This window comes from Phascolarctos cinereus, unplaced genomic scaffold, assembly GCF_003287225.1.
Source record: "Phascolarctos cinereus isolate Bilbo 61053 unplaced genomic scaffold, phaCin_HiC Scaffold_4;HRSCAF=312, whole genome shotgun sequence".
Classification (NCBI taxonomy): Eukaryota; Metazoa; Chordata; class Mammalia; order Diprotodontia; family Phascolarctidae; genus Phascolarctos; species Phascolarctos cinereus.
The window spans coordinates 707,913,471-707,926,359 of record NW_027555847.1 but is presented as its reverse complement, the minus strand read 5'-3'; the positions used below and the strand labels follow the sequence as shown (position 1 = coordinate 707,926,359).

At 39.0% G+C, this 12,889-nt stretch overlaps 1 long non-coding RNA gene across 1 annotated transcript in view; it reads right to left on the bottom strand.

Annotated features, from left to right (window-relative positions):
- Positions 1-2,881: 2,881 nt before the first annotated feature.
- The window catches only part of LOC110222856 (uncharacterized), a 30,303-nt gene continuing 20,295 nt past the window's right edge, over positions 2,882-12,889 (bottom strand). Inside the window, exons 3-4 of the long non-coding RNA XR_002328507.2 lie at positions 3,519-3,611; positions 2,882-3,400 (exon numbers count right to left, since the gene is read on the bottom strand). This is a non-coding gene — a long non-coding RNA (uncharacterized LOC110222856). The remainder of the gene's footprint in view (positions 3,401-3,518; positions 3,612-12,889) is intronic.

Genomic DNA, 12,889 nt, shown 5'->3' with positions numbered 1-12,889 from the left:
CAGATTGAGCATACAGCTGCCTGCTGGGTTGCCCGGAGTCTGTGCTTGGCCACTCAGTTGGATATTGTCAAATGGTTGTACTCAGTGGAGGTCTAGGAGTTCAGGGCATGCATTTGATGGGGATTCTGGAGAAATGCGGGGGATGAATATCAAAAACAATATGACATAGTGGAAAAGGCACTTGGCTAGTGAATCAAGAGATTTGAGTTCTCATCCTAGCCTTGCCACTCATTCAGTCAGTGACCTGGTATCATAGAACAAGAAAACTGGAATGAGGGTGGTGAACGGTGGGGTGATCACAGGATCTCTGTGTTGGAGGCTGTCAGAGGCCAGCTAGTGACAAAGGTGAAGATACTCAAAACCATGCCAGATGAAGCTCAAGGGAAAGCATTTTGGTAAAAGGAGGAAGCTAGGTGGTGCTTGGCCTGGAATCAGCAAACAAACAAGTTTGAATCCTACCTCAGACTCTTATTAGTTGTGTGACCCTGAGCAGTGGACTTAATCTTGCTTAGCTTCTTCATCTATGAAATGGGAAGACATGGTAGTGCCCATCTTATAGGATCACTGTGAGATTCAAATAAGAGAAGAAGGAAGGAAAAAAGAAAGGAAGAAAGGAAGGGAAGGGAAGGAGAGAGGAAAGGGAAGGAAAGGGAAAGAAAGGGAAGTGAATGGGGAAGGGGAAGGAGAAGAGGAAGGGGAAGGAGAAGGGGAAGGGAAGGAGCATCTATTATGTTCCAACTATGTGCCAGGAACTATGCTAAGTGTTATAGAATTATTATCTCATTTGATCCTCATGGCAACCCTGGGAGGTAGGTGCTGTTATTATCCCAATTTTGTAATTGAAGAAACAGGCAGGCAGAGGTTAAATGACTTGCCCAGGGACATCAAACTAGCAAGTATCTAAGGCTAGATTTGAAGTAAGGTGTTGGAATTTTGCTCACGGTAAAGCCATGCCATTCTTAGTTCTGTGTTGTGACATTCTATAGTCTTAGGTCCCTTCTTGTTCTAGAAGCTATGAACCAAACTCCAGCCCATATAGAAATTTTTGAGCATGTTCAAAGGACAGCAATAAAAAACATGTGGGAGCCCCACCTATTGCAGGTGAGGAACAATTGAATGAACTCAGGATGTGCAGCCTAGGAGGAGAAGTCTCTGAAAACACACGAGATCTTTCTTCAGTCATTAGAAGGGCTAGTATGGAAAAGACGGATTAAACATGTTTTTCCTGATTTACAGAATCTTAGAATTGGAGCTCAGAAGCCATCCTGTCCAACCCCTACCAGCACAAGAATCCTCTCATGAGCACCCGTGATATGTGATGGTACAGTCTTTGATCAAGCAGTTCTAGTGGGGAGAGCCCATCACCTCCAAAGGCAGCCTCTCCCACTGTTGGAAAGGGAAAGGGCTGTGGGAGGAGGAACATAATATTTAGCTTCAGATGGGAAAACCCAAGATCGATGGATGAGTATTGCCAAGGCAGGTTCCCTTTCCTTCCCCCAATATATAAGAAAAAAATCCTAATAATTAGAGCTGTCCCAAAGGAGATTGTATGGCTTCGGGATGCTGGATAACTTCAAGTGGAGGATGAGTAGTCAGCCATCATACCCTACAGTGGCTGACCAGGTATGATATAGAGGTGATGCCTCTTGGACATGATGACCTAAGAGGTACTGTCCCAGTTTGAGGATTCTTCAATTCTGGGAAAACAAGGTTAATCTCTTTTTCATTGGGATGCCCCTCAAATGTTCCCGGAGAGCTCTCATGTCCCTTCTGGCACTTCTCCAGGCTAACCACCACCAGTTATTAGAGATCATAAATATGGAACTGGGAGGGATGTTAGCATTCATCGAGTGATCATTCTACAGGTTAGGAACCTGAAGCCCAGAGAGGGTGAGTAGTTTTCCCAAAGTTCCATAGAAAGTAAATGGCTGAAGGTAAGATTTCAACCCAGGACCTCTGACTTTAAACGCAATGCTTATTCCCAGACCCTGAAACATAAGAAGCAATTAATAAACACTATTGATTTCTTTCCATTGTAATAATCAGAGCACTTTCAGATTTTCAATGTGTTTTACAAACATCTCATTCTATCCTCACGATAACCCTGGGAAGGTGGTAATTAATATTATTAACCTACTTTTATGTATGAAGATAATAAGGCAGGCAAAGGGCAAGAGACTTGCCCAGGATCACACAGCTGGTTAGTGTCTGAGGTTGCATTTGAACCAAAGTCTTCCTGGTTCCAGGTCCAGTGCTCTATCCACTACTCTGCCTAACTGCCTTCAGATAATATTTACATAGGACTTGAAGGTTTGCAAAGCCCTTTACATGGATTAATTCATTTAATCCTCACAAGAACCCTGTGAAGTAGATGCTATTATTACCTATATTTTACTGATAAGGAAACTGAGGCAGACAGAGGTTAAATGACTTTTCTAGAATTATACAGCTAAGTGTCTAAGACAAGTTTTGCATGCAGGCCTTCCTGTTTCTAAGTTCAGCACTCTATTCACTATGCTAACTAGTATATTGAAATACCTTTTGACTCTGAAATTCAATTTAATTCATAGGATCATATGATTTAGACATGGGGGGTGCCTTTGAGTTCATCTAGTCCAATCTCCTCATTTTACAGCTGAGGAAACTGAGGCTCAGAAGTGTTAAGTGATTTACCCAAAGTCACACAGGAAATAAGTGTTTTAGCCAGGATTTGAACCAAGGTCCTCAAATTCCCAATCATATTAGGGAAAATCAATATTTTTTAAAAACCGAGCTTGCGATCTTATTGGTCTAGAGACTCCCTTTGAGGAAACTCCCTTTACCAGTACAGAATATAGTCCTAGATGCTGAATGATAAAGTGACTTGTCCAGCAATCAGAGGTTCTGTGAAAAAAAATTTCACTTTACTTCATCAAAGGTGGGGACTCTGCACCTGATCATAGATATGGAAGATTTGGGTGAACATTGCAGGTATCATAGCACAACTGCCACCCACACCCTCCAAAGCAGAGCAGTCAGGAAATAGCTGTTTTACACTCTGTGGAGACAGGAACATTGGGTCCATTACATCTCTATTGAGATGAACTGCAAAATAATGGTTATAGCTCTGATTTGTAATATGTAGTAGCACTCCGGGCAGAGAGTCATCCCAAACTTGCTTGTTAGAGGAATTTGAGGATACTCTTCCCTGGCATCCCTCAAAGGAAACATAAATGTGCCAATTAACCCAAAGAGCCAGTTGCCAGAGATTGCTAATGCAGCTAATTTTAGGGATTCTTTTCCAAATAACCATTGGGCCAGGCATCTCAAATCATCACATTGATCCAAATGGCGCAGTGCTTGTTCAGATCAGCAACGTGCATCTGTGCTAAGTCAGCTGGCTAGCTCGCTGAGTCAGACCCTGGTAATAAGAAGAACAAGGTCAGGAGTTCAAGTCCTCTACAGAGTGGTTAGTTTTGCTCTATTCCAGGTTCAATAAAAAAACCAAAACACTCTCTGTGTACTAGGTAGTTACTTACTTTGCTGGATACTGGGGGACACCAAGGCTAAAGGAAAGTTTCTGCCTTCAAGGTGTTTTCATTCAAATGGAAAGGGACAGCATCGACAAATATCTAGAATAATTACAAGGAGGTTAGAAAAGGGGAAACATTGGGAGAGAAAGAGGAAAAGATGGTTATACGTGATCTGAGTCTTGAAGGAAACCAGAAATTCCAAGAGGCAGAAATGAGGAAAGAGTGCATTCCAGCCATGTTGGTGCACAGATTTATATTCAGAAGGGTGAACAGGCAAGAAAATGGGAATGAAATGGGAATGGATCAGTGCCAAACTCTCCCCACTATCAGGAAAGCAAAAACATCAACAGCATAAAGCTTAAGTCCTCTTAAGTTTAGGCCAGTAGAATCCGATAAGCATTTATTAAGCGCCTATGCTATGACAGATACTTATGTTATATTTTGGGAAAACAGAGACAAAAATAAAAATGGCTCCTTTCCTTATGAAGCTTACAGTCTACTGGGTAGGGGTGGAGGAGAGCATGTACACACCAAAATAAATATTTGGTAAACACAAATCATTCCCTAGAGTAGGTACATACTAACAATTGGGAGTAAGTAGATTTAATCTTTGTCTCCCATGACAGCCTTTTCAATCCTTGAAGACATCTATCATATTCCCCACTAAGTCTTCTATTATCTAGGCCCCAAATTTCCAGGTTTTTTTCCACTGGTCACCAAGCAGCAGAGTTATCTAGTCCTCTTCTCTGGATAAACTTGTACATGTCTTCCCAAAATGTGGTGCCCAGAAGTTAACATCAGACCAGGGCAGAGGACGGTGGGACTATCACTTTCCTCATTCTGAGCACTACTATGACTTTCTTTTTTTCTTCTTTTCTTTAATATTTTTTCTCCAATTACATGTAAAAACAATGTTCACTGTTTTTCAATTTTGAGTTGTAAATTTTCTCAATGTTCATTTTTTTTCAATTTTGAGTTCCAAGTTTTCTCACTATATCCCCTCTCATTGAGAAGACAGGCAATTTGATATGTTATACATGTACAGTCATGCAGAACATATTTCATATTAGTCATATTGTGAAAGAAAACACAGACCAAAAAAAAAACTAAGAAAAAAAGTATGCTTATATCTGAATTCAGACTCCATCAGTTCTTCCTCTGAACATGGATAGCACTTTTCATCATAAGTCCTTAGAATTGTACCGGATTATTGTATTGCTAAGAGTAGCTAAGTCATTCACAATTGATCATCACACAGTACTGCTGTTGCTGTGTACACGTTCTCCTGGTCCTGCTCATTTCACTTTGTATCAGTTTATGTAAGTCTTTCCAGGTTTTTCTAAGAGCATCTTGTTCAACATTTCTTATAGCATAATAATATTCCATCACAACCCTATCCATAACTTGTTCAGCTATTCCCCAATTGATGAGCATCCCTTCAATTTTCAATTCTTTGCCACCACTAAAAGAGTTGTTATAAATATTTTTGTATGTATATGTCCTTTTCTTTTTTATTTACTATCTCTTTGAGATAAATACTTAGTAGTGGTATTGCTGAGTCAAAAGTTATGCACGGTTTTATAGTCCTTTGGGGGTAGTTCCAGATTACTCTCCAGAATGGTTGAATCAGTTCACAACTCCACCAACAGCACATTGGTGTCTCAGTTTTCCCACATCTTCTTCAATATTTGTCATTTTACTTTTCTGTCATATTAGCCAATCTGGTAGGTGTGAGGTGATACCTCAGAGTTGTTTTAATTTGTATTTCTTGAATCAATAGTGCTTTAGAGCATTTTTACTACGCCTTTCTTAAGGCAACCTAAGACAGTATTTTTGTTTGGTCCTCAGGAAGTAAAGGTCACAGTATTATAAGCTCACATTGAGCTTATAGGGCACTGAAAAAACACAGATCTTTCTTAGTATACTACTGTGGCTTTGCCATCTTGTGCTTGTGAAGGTGATTTCTTGAACTCAAGTGTCAGACTTAACATTTATTATCCCTCTTAAATCTGCATCTGCCCACCATTTTAGCTTGCTGAGATCTCTTTTAGTATCCTGATTCTCTCTAGAATCAACAGGTTATACAGAGGATGGAACATTCATGATTCATCTTTGTGTTGTGTTCATTGCTTAACATGGAGCCATTATACAGTAGTCATTTAATAAATGTCTCCTGAGCTTAGTTTAGTGTTGAAGATCCAGATTCCAGACCAGTGTGACTGTATCTTTTATTCACTAGAAAGCCCTTCTTCCACCTACATGGAATCCCACCCTTCCATTCCCAGAGAAGATGGATCTCTTTTATGTCTGTGGAATTTGAGGTCCAGATGGCTAAAATTACACTGGAAAATTAATTTCTGGTAATTGTTCCAGACAAGAGATTGAACTGGGAATCAATCTATTCTTTCATTAATTGTTCTATCTTCCTTTGGAAAGCTTAACTGACTTGTGACATAGTCTGGGTAGGCCAGATGACCTTTGAGGGAGCTTTAGAGTGAGGTTAAGATTATGTTGTCACCTCTTCCCAAGCCTGCCCACCCATTTGAACCTTCCATATCAGTTCTCTCCCAAAGTGGGAAAGATCTAAGGTCTCACTGAATCACATTTAGTAAGCGTAGGGGTAATGAGGCTGTAAATACACATCTAAGCCATGCTGAGTTTTCTAAGGCGTCACCTTGACATTTAACTGAAAATTCCATCCCCAAGAAGCCATGAGGCATAGAGATTAAGCTTACTGAATCATAAGATTATACATTTAAAGATGGGAAGAGCTAAGGCTCAGACTTACCCAAGGGCACACAGCAGTGTCTCAGATGGCATTCCTGACATTAAGTTCATTAAATCATGCTACTTACTGAGGAGAATTGTCCATTACACTTGGGGAACCCAACAGATTTCTAAGCCTCATTGCCAAATCTCATCCCTCCAGAGGAACAAGAAAGAAAACAAGGTGTTACAAAAAAGAACTCTGGACATGGAGACAAAGGACCTGAGTTCAAAACCTGGCTCTCTTGGCTACCTATGTGACCTTCAGCAACTCACTTGATTCCTCTGGGTCTCACTTTCCATATTTATGAGAGAAATGGATGGACTACATTATTTCTAACTTTCCTCCAAATGACAAATTCTATAATTTAAAATATTATATACTCCCTTCTCCCCTCACTCCCATTTCACCTGGCTTAGTCCTGGTCTAGCCTCCAACTTCAGAATTCTGAACTTCAATGACGTCTCTGGGATAATTATGCAATGGGCAGGGGAATCATCTTTGTGACTCTGTTTCCCCTTTTGGCACTCTTCTGTTTTATTTTAGAACTCTTTTCTTTCACCCAAGAATTAGATGTGTGCTCCCAGGTGGCAGCAATCTTTTCTGATAGACATCAGATAGACATCGTCACAGAGTTAGAACTGAAAGCTGGTGTGCTGATGAATGTTCACCAAATGGCTCTCTGGCTAACACATTTGTGAGTGTAATCTCAAATTTAATCATTTTCTCCATAATTTTATTAAGTCTAGGGCAGAAATCAACAAAACAATAAATCAAGCCTTGATCTATAGCCCTTTACCATTCCTAACGCATAAATGTTCACATTGAAAATTTAACAATTGGATCTCTTGCACCAAGCTGACTCCAGCACACTCTTGTATTTATTGTATCTTCACAATGGTTCCACCAACAACTTGCCTCCTCTGTTAGCCTCACAATTAAAAATAAACAATAAACACTTCCAGTCAAAATTCTCTGTTATTCAACAGTACCACATCTCCTCCCAAGACCCCTACCCCCCACCGACCCTGAGGATCTTAATTATTACTAATAACAATCAACTCTGGCCCAGCAGCCATTGGATCCTAGATTTAGAGTTGAAAATGTGTCTTAGACATGATCTAATCCAACTCCCTCACATTATAGAGGAGGAAAGAGGCTGAGAGAGGGGAATTGACTTGTCTAAGGTCACATAGTAAGAAAATGGCAGAGGAGGGACCAGTACCATGGTTTCCTGACTCACAACCAGGTACACTGTTGCTTTGATCCTGTAGTTTAATTCAAATCAACAGTGAGGCTGGCTTCCAAGCCTGGAATACACTCCCTCCTCATTTTTGCCTCTTCTAATGCCTAATTTCCTTCAAAACTTAGCTCAAACTTCCCCTCCCACCCCCCCCAACTATTAGAGTCTTCCTTCAAATTGCCTTGTATTTATTTTGTACACATCAAAAAAGAGAAGCAAGATGAGTAAATGCCCATTAACTGAGGAATGACTAAAATTGTGGCACACGAATGTCATGGAATATCACTGTACTACAAAAATTACAAGCATGATGAATACAGAGCAGCATGACAAGATTTCCATGAACTGATGCAGAGTTAAGAAAGAAAATCCAGGAAAACAATATACACAATTACCGTAGCAATGTAAACAGAACCACCAACAATGACCAAACAATAGAGACTGAAGGTTGCAAAATGATGAACAGCAATCTTGGCTCCAAAGAAGAGATATAAGGGAATATCGTAGCTCAGTCCTTTGAAGAGATCAGATTCCGTCAAAGGAACATTCCATATAATATTGGAATTTTTTGATATGTTCATCAGTTTTACTGATTTTTTTACCCTTTTTCTATTTCTTTTTTCTTTGTTAAAAAGTCTTTGTTATATAGTACATTTCTCTGGGAAGAGGGAAAGAAGGATACAGGGGAAATCTAGAAGTTATAGAAAATCAATTAAAATTTATTTTTAAAATTGATCTACATCCTAAAGGATTATTTCATCCCTGGAACTCACACCTCAGCTCCCAGGGCCTCTTCATCTGATTGGATGTCTCCTACTAGAATGTCCATTTAAGGAGGGTGCCTAGGCTAACCAACTCTTCATTTCCTTTATTTCCAGGCTGCACTTCTTCAGACTCCTTTACTTGGCTCCCATCATGGGTACCTTCTTCCTCTCTTTATCCATCAGCTTTTTTTAAAAAATGTTTTTTTTTTAATTTTCAGTTCCAAATTTTCTTCCTCCTCTAAAACATCGAGAAGGCAAGAAAAATGAAACTCAACACACACAGACATATTGCTGTTGTTCAGTCATTTCACTTGTGTTTGACTCTTTGTGACCCCATTTGGGGTTTTCTTGGCAAAGATACTAGAGTGATTTACCATTTCCTTCTCCAGCTTCTTTTACAGATGAGGAAACTGAGGCAAGCAGGGCTAAGTAAATCGACTTGGGTCACACAGTCAATAAGTATCTGAGGCCAAATTTGAACTCAGGAAAATGAGCCCTGACTCCAGGATTGGCACTGTGCCACCTAACCCCTTGCACACACACATATGAAAAATAAATTTCCACATTAGCCATGTCCAAAGAAAAAGAAAGAGAAAAAATACAAATTAACATGTACCCTGAGTCCATCAGCTTTCTATCTGGAGATAGCGTGTTTCATCATGAGTCCTTTGGAATTATGGCTGATCATTACATTGATCAGAGTTCTTAAATCTTTCAACATTGTTTATCTTTACAGTATTGTTGTTATGTATAAATTGTTCCCATTCTGCTCACTTCTCTTTGTACAATTCATACAAATCTTCCAAAGTTTTTCTGAAACTATCCCATTCATCATTCCTTATAGCACAATAGTATTCCGTCACCTTCGTGTACCATAACATGTTTAGTTATTCCTCAATTGATAGGCATTCCCTCAATTTCCAAATATTTGTTACTACAAAAAGAGCTGCTGTGAATGTATCTTTGTACATATAGGACCTTTCTCTTTTTTGTTGATCTATTGTCTTCCCCATCAAAATATAAGCTCCTTTAAGAATCTTTCTTTTGTCTTGTATTTCTATTCTCAGTGCTTAGCACAGTACCTAGCATAAGGCAAGTTCTTAATAAATATTTGTTGATGACTGACTAGCTAACTGATTTAGGCTGAGACCATGCTTCTGACCCATTCTGGCTGTGTGAGAATGAGCAGATCACCTCAACTTTCAATGGCCTGATTACTTCTTTCAGAATGTAAGTTGTAGAGAAAATGCTGATCTTCTTTCATAGTGTGCTCACTCATCCAGTAGTTTTCTATTCTAATGAAATCACAAGTTCAGTCCTATCCATATTTTGTACCCACACGTGTGCATACACACACACACACACACACACACACACACATATATATATATATAATTTCATATTTCTTTTTCTATCCCTAACACTTAGAAGAGTGTTGATTGATTAAGTGCCTTCTATGTCCCAGATACAGCTTCTCACCTCCCAGACTTAGTACATCTTACTCCCCAGTTCAGTTCACCAAACTGATGAAATCACTGCCATAACCCTCTGATATGCTATTCTACCAGCACAGATCCAGTTGTTTCTAGCATCAGAAATAGGGCCTCCCTTGTTAACCTTCATTTGGAAAGCAATTTAACTTCTTGACATTAAAAATTAAAATATAAACAGCCTGGGTGCCTGATTTAATGGACAATTAAAAAATAAATTAACAGTTAGTAAGTAATGAGCTAATAATTGTGTTATCATAACCATATTAGTTGAATGCTTTGAGTGAGTGGTATAAAAGGGAGGAGTAGACCCCCTCTGAAAAAGGGAGGCAAATCAAACTCATATATTATATATTTGTTCTTTGAAGCCATTTACTTATCTGATATTTATATGAAACTGTTCAGGTAGTAATGAGTATTAATGACATGATTTAAAAAAAGAAGTTAAAGCTATTGTCAAGTTACAGGACAAAAACTGTGTTAGTCTTTCCCAGAACCTAGAAGTTGTGATTACCTTTTAAATCAACTATTTATGTTCCCTCCTGAATGGCCATAAATATTCTACATCTGTCTTTAAAGTATAAAATTGGATAGAGTTATTATTTACTTTGTACAACAGTCTCTACAGGAACCTTATAGCCCAACTCCTGGGCAATGTAGAAGTGAACATAATCAAAAAGAAAGGATTTCAGCACCCTGGAGAGAGCATACTACAGGCTAAGCTTATGGAGTTAATCTATCAGTTACAGTCGGTCAGTAAGCATTTATTGAATACCTACTATATTCCAGGGCAGCTAGGCCTGTGAGTGCTAGGTCTGAAATCAGGAAGACCCATCTTTGTGAGTTCAAATCCTGCCTCACACACATACTAGCTGTGTCATCCTGAGCAAATCACTTAGCTCTGTCTGCTTCAGTTTCCTTATCCATACACCACTCCAGTATCTCTGCCAAGAAAACCCCAAATGGGGTCCTGAAGAGTTGAACATGACTAAAAATGATTAAATAACAACAAACTATGTTACAGGAACTGTACTAAGGATTGAGGATGCAAAGAAAGGCAAAAGACAATCCCTACTCTGAAAGAACTTAAGCTAGTGGGGGGAGCATCATATGAACATTATACACAAACAAGTTACAGACATGATTATCAGAGATAATCAATAGAGAGAAGGCACTAGCATTAAGAGGGATTGTGAAAGATTTTGTAGAATTTTAAATGGGATTTGAAAGAAATCAGGAAAGCCAGGAGGCAGAGACGAGGAGTGAAAGAATTCCAGGCATGGGGAACAAGAAATTAAAATACCTGAAATGGGGGGATGGAGTATCTATAGAATGGGGTGGAGGTGAGTGTAGATTCAGGTGTAAGAGGGCTGGAAAGATAGAAAAGAGCCATATTATAGGGTGTCTTTTTCAGTTCAAAATTCTCACCCTCTCTGCATCCCCTTCCCCCACCCATTGAGAAAGCAAGATATACAATACGCATTATACATATGAAGTCATGAAAAATATATTTCCGTATTAGCCATGATGCAAAAAAGTGAAAAAATATGTTTCCATCTGCACTTAGACTTCATTAGTTCTCTTATAAAGGCTTTTAAATACCTAAGAGTTCATTTCTTATTTGATCCTGCAGGTAATCTCCAGGTAACTAGTGGTTATCGAATAGAAGGTGTGAAATAGTCAAACCTGTACTTTAGGAAGGTCAGTCTGATTGCTGAGTGAAAGATGGACTGAAGCAGGGAGAGACTTAAGGCAGGGAAACCAAAAGGGTATTGAAACAGTCTAGGCAAAATTGGGGAAACCATGTATCTGAGAGTTGGAAGAGTCCACAGAGGCTATTTAGTCCAAGAGACTGCTAAATGAATGAATAAATTAATGAGATTTTTTTTTTGACAATTATTATGTACAAAGCTGGGGTAGCTACATGGTGCAGTGGATAGAGTGCTGAGCCTGGAGTCAGACTCATCTTCCTGAGATCAAATCTGGCTTCAGATTTACTAGCCATGTGACCCTGGACAAGTCACTTGTTTGCCTGTTTGCCCCAGTTTCCTCATTTGTGAAATTATCTGGAGAAGGAAATAGAAAATCACTCCAGTATCTTTGCCAAGAAAACCCCAAAAGGAGTGACAAAGAGCCATGGATGACTGAAAGATGACTAAACAAGAAATATACAAAGTATCATCCTAAGTGGTGGGGATTCAAATCAAGAAGTCAGTCAGTCCTTGCCCTCAAAAAGCTCATATTTTAATGGAGGAAACAAAACTCATGAAAGCTTTCAACTGCAAGTCAGATGGAAATGTGCCATGATCTTTAGCACACAGTGGCAAAACTGAATTAAAATTCCCTTCACAATGTGCTTGTTAAATGTTTGCCTGGCTATTGTTTAAAGACCTCCAGTTAGGTACAGCCCAGTTATCTTTGAGGAAGTTCATTCCATGCCTCTAATTATTATGAGGTTTTTCCTTACATCATGAACAGATTTGCAGCTTAGAATCATAAAATCGTAGATGGAGAACTGCCAGAGACTTCAGAGGTGATCTTGTCTAACTCCTCCTTTCTCAAATGAAGAAACTGAGGACCATGCAGTTGAAATGAATTGCCGAAGCTTACACAGGTATTAGAGTATCAGAACTGGGTCCTCTGCCTTTAGATTCTCTGCTTTTTCCACCATTGTACTATTTTATCTCCACTCATTTCTAGTTTTGCTCTCTTGGCAGAAATACAACAATAGAAATGACTTAGCTATTCTCAGCGATACAATGATCCAAGACAACTCGGAAGGACTTGTGACCAAAAAATGCTATCCATCCCCAGACAAAGAACTGAGAGTCTGAACACACATTGAAGCAGACTTTTTTACTTTCTTATTTTTCTTGAGTTTTTTTGGTCTATGTTTTCTTTCACAACATGACGAATATGGAAATGTTTTGCATGACTACACATGTATAAGCTATATCAAATTGCTTGCTTTCTCAATGGGAGGGGAGTGGGGAAGGAGGAAGAAAGATAATTTAGAACTCCAAATTAAAAAAATATATATGTTAAAGATTGTTTTAACATGTAACTGGGGGAAAATAAAATACTAAATACATTTTTAAAAATTATGCAACAGA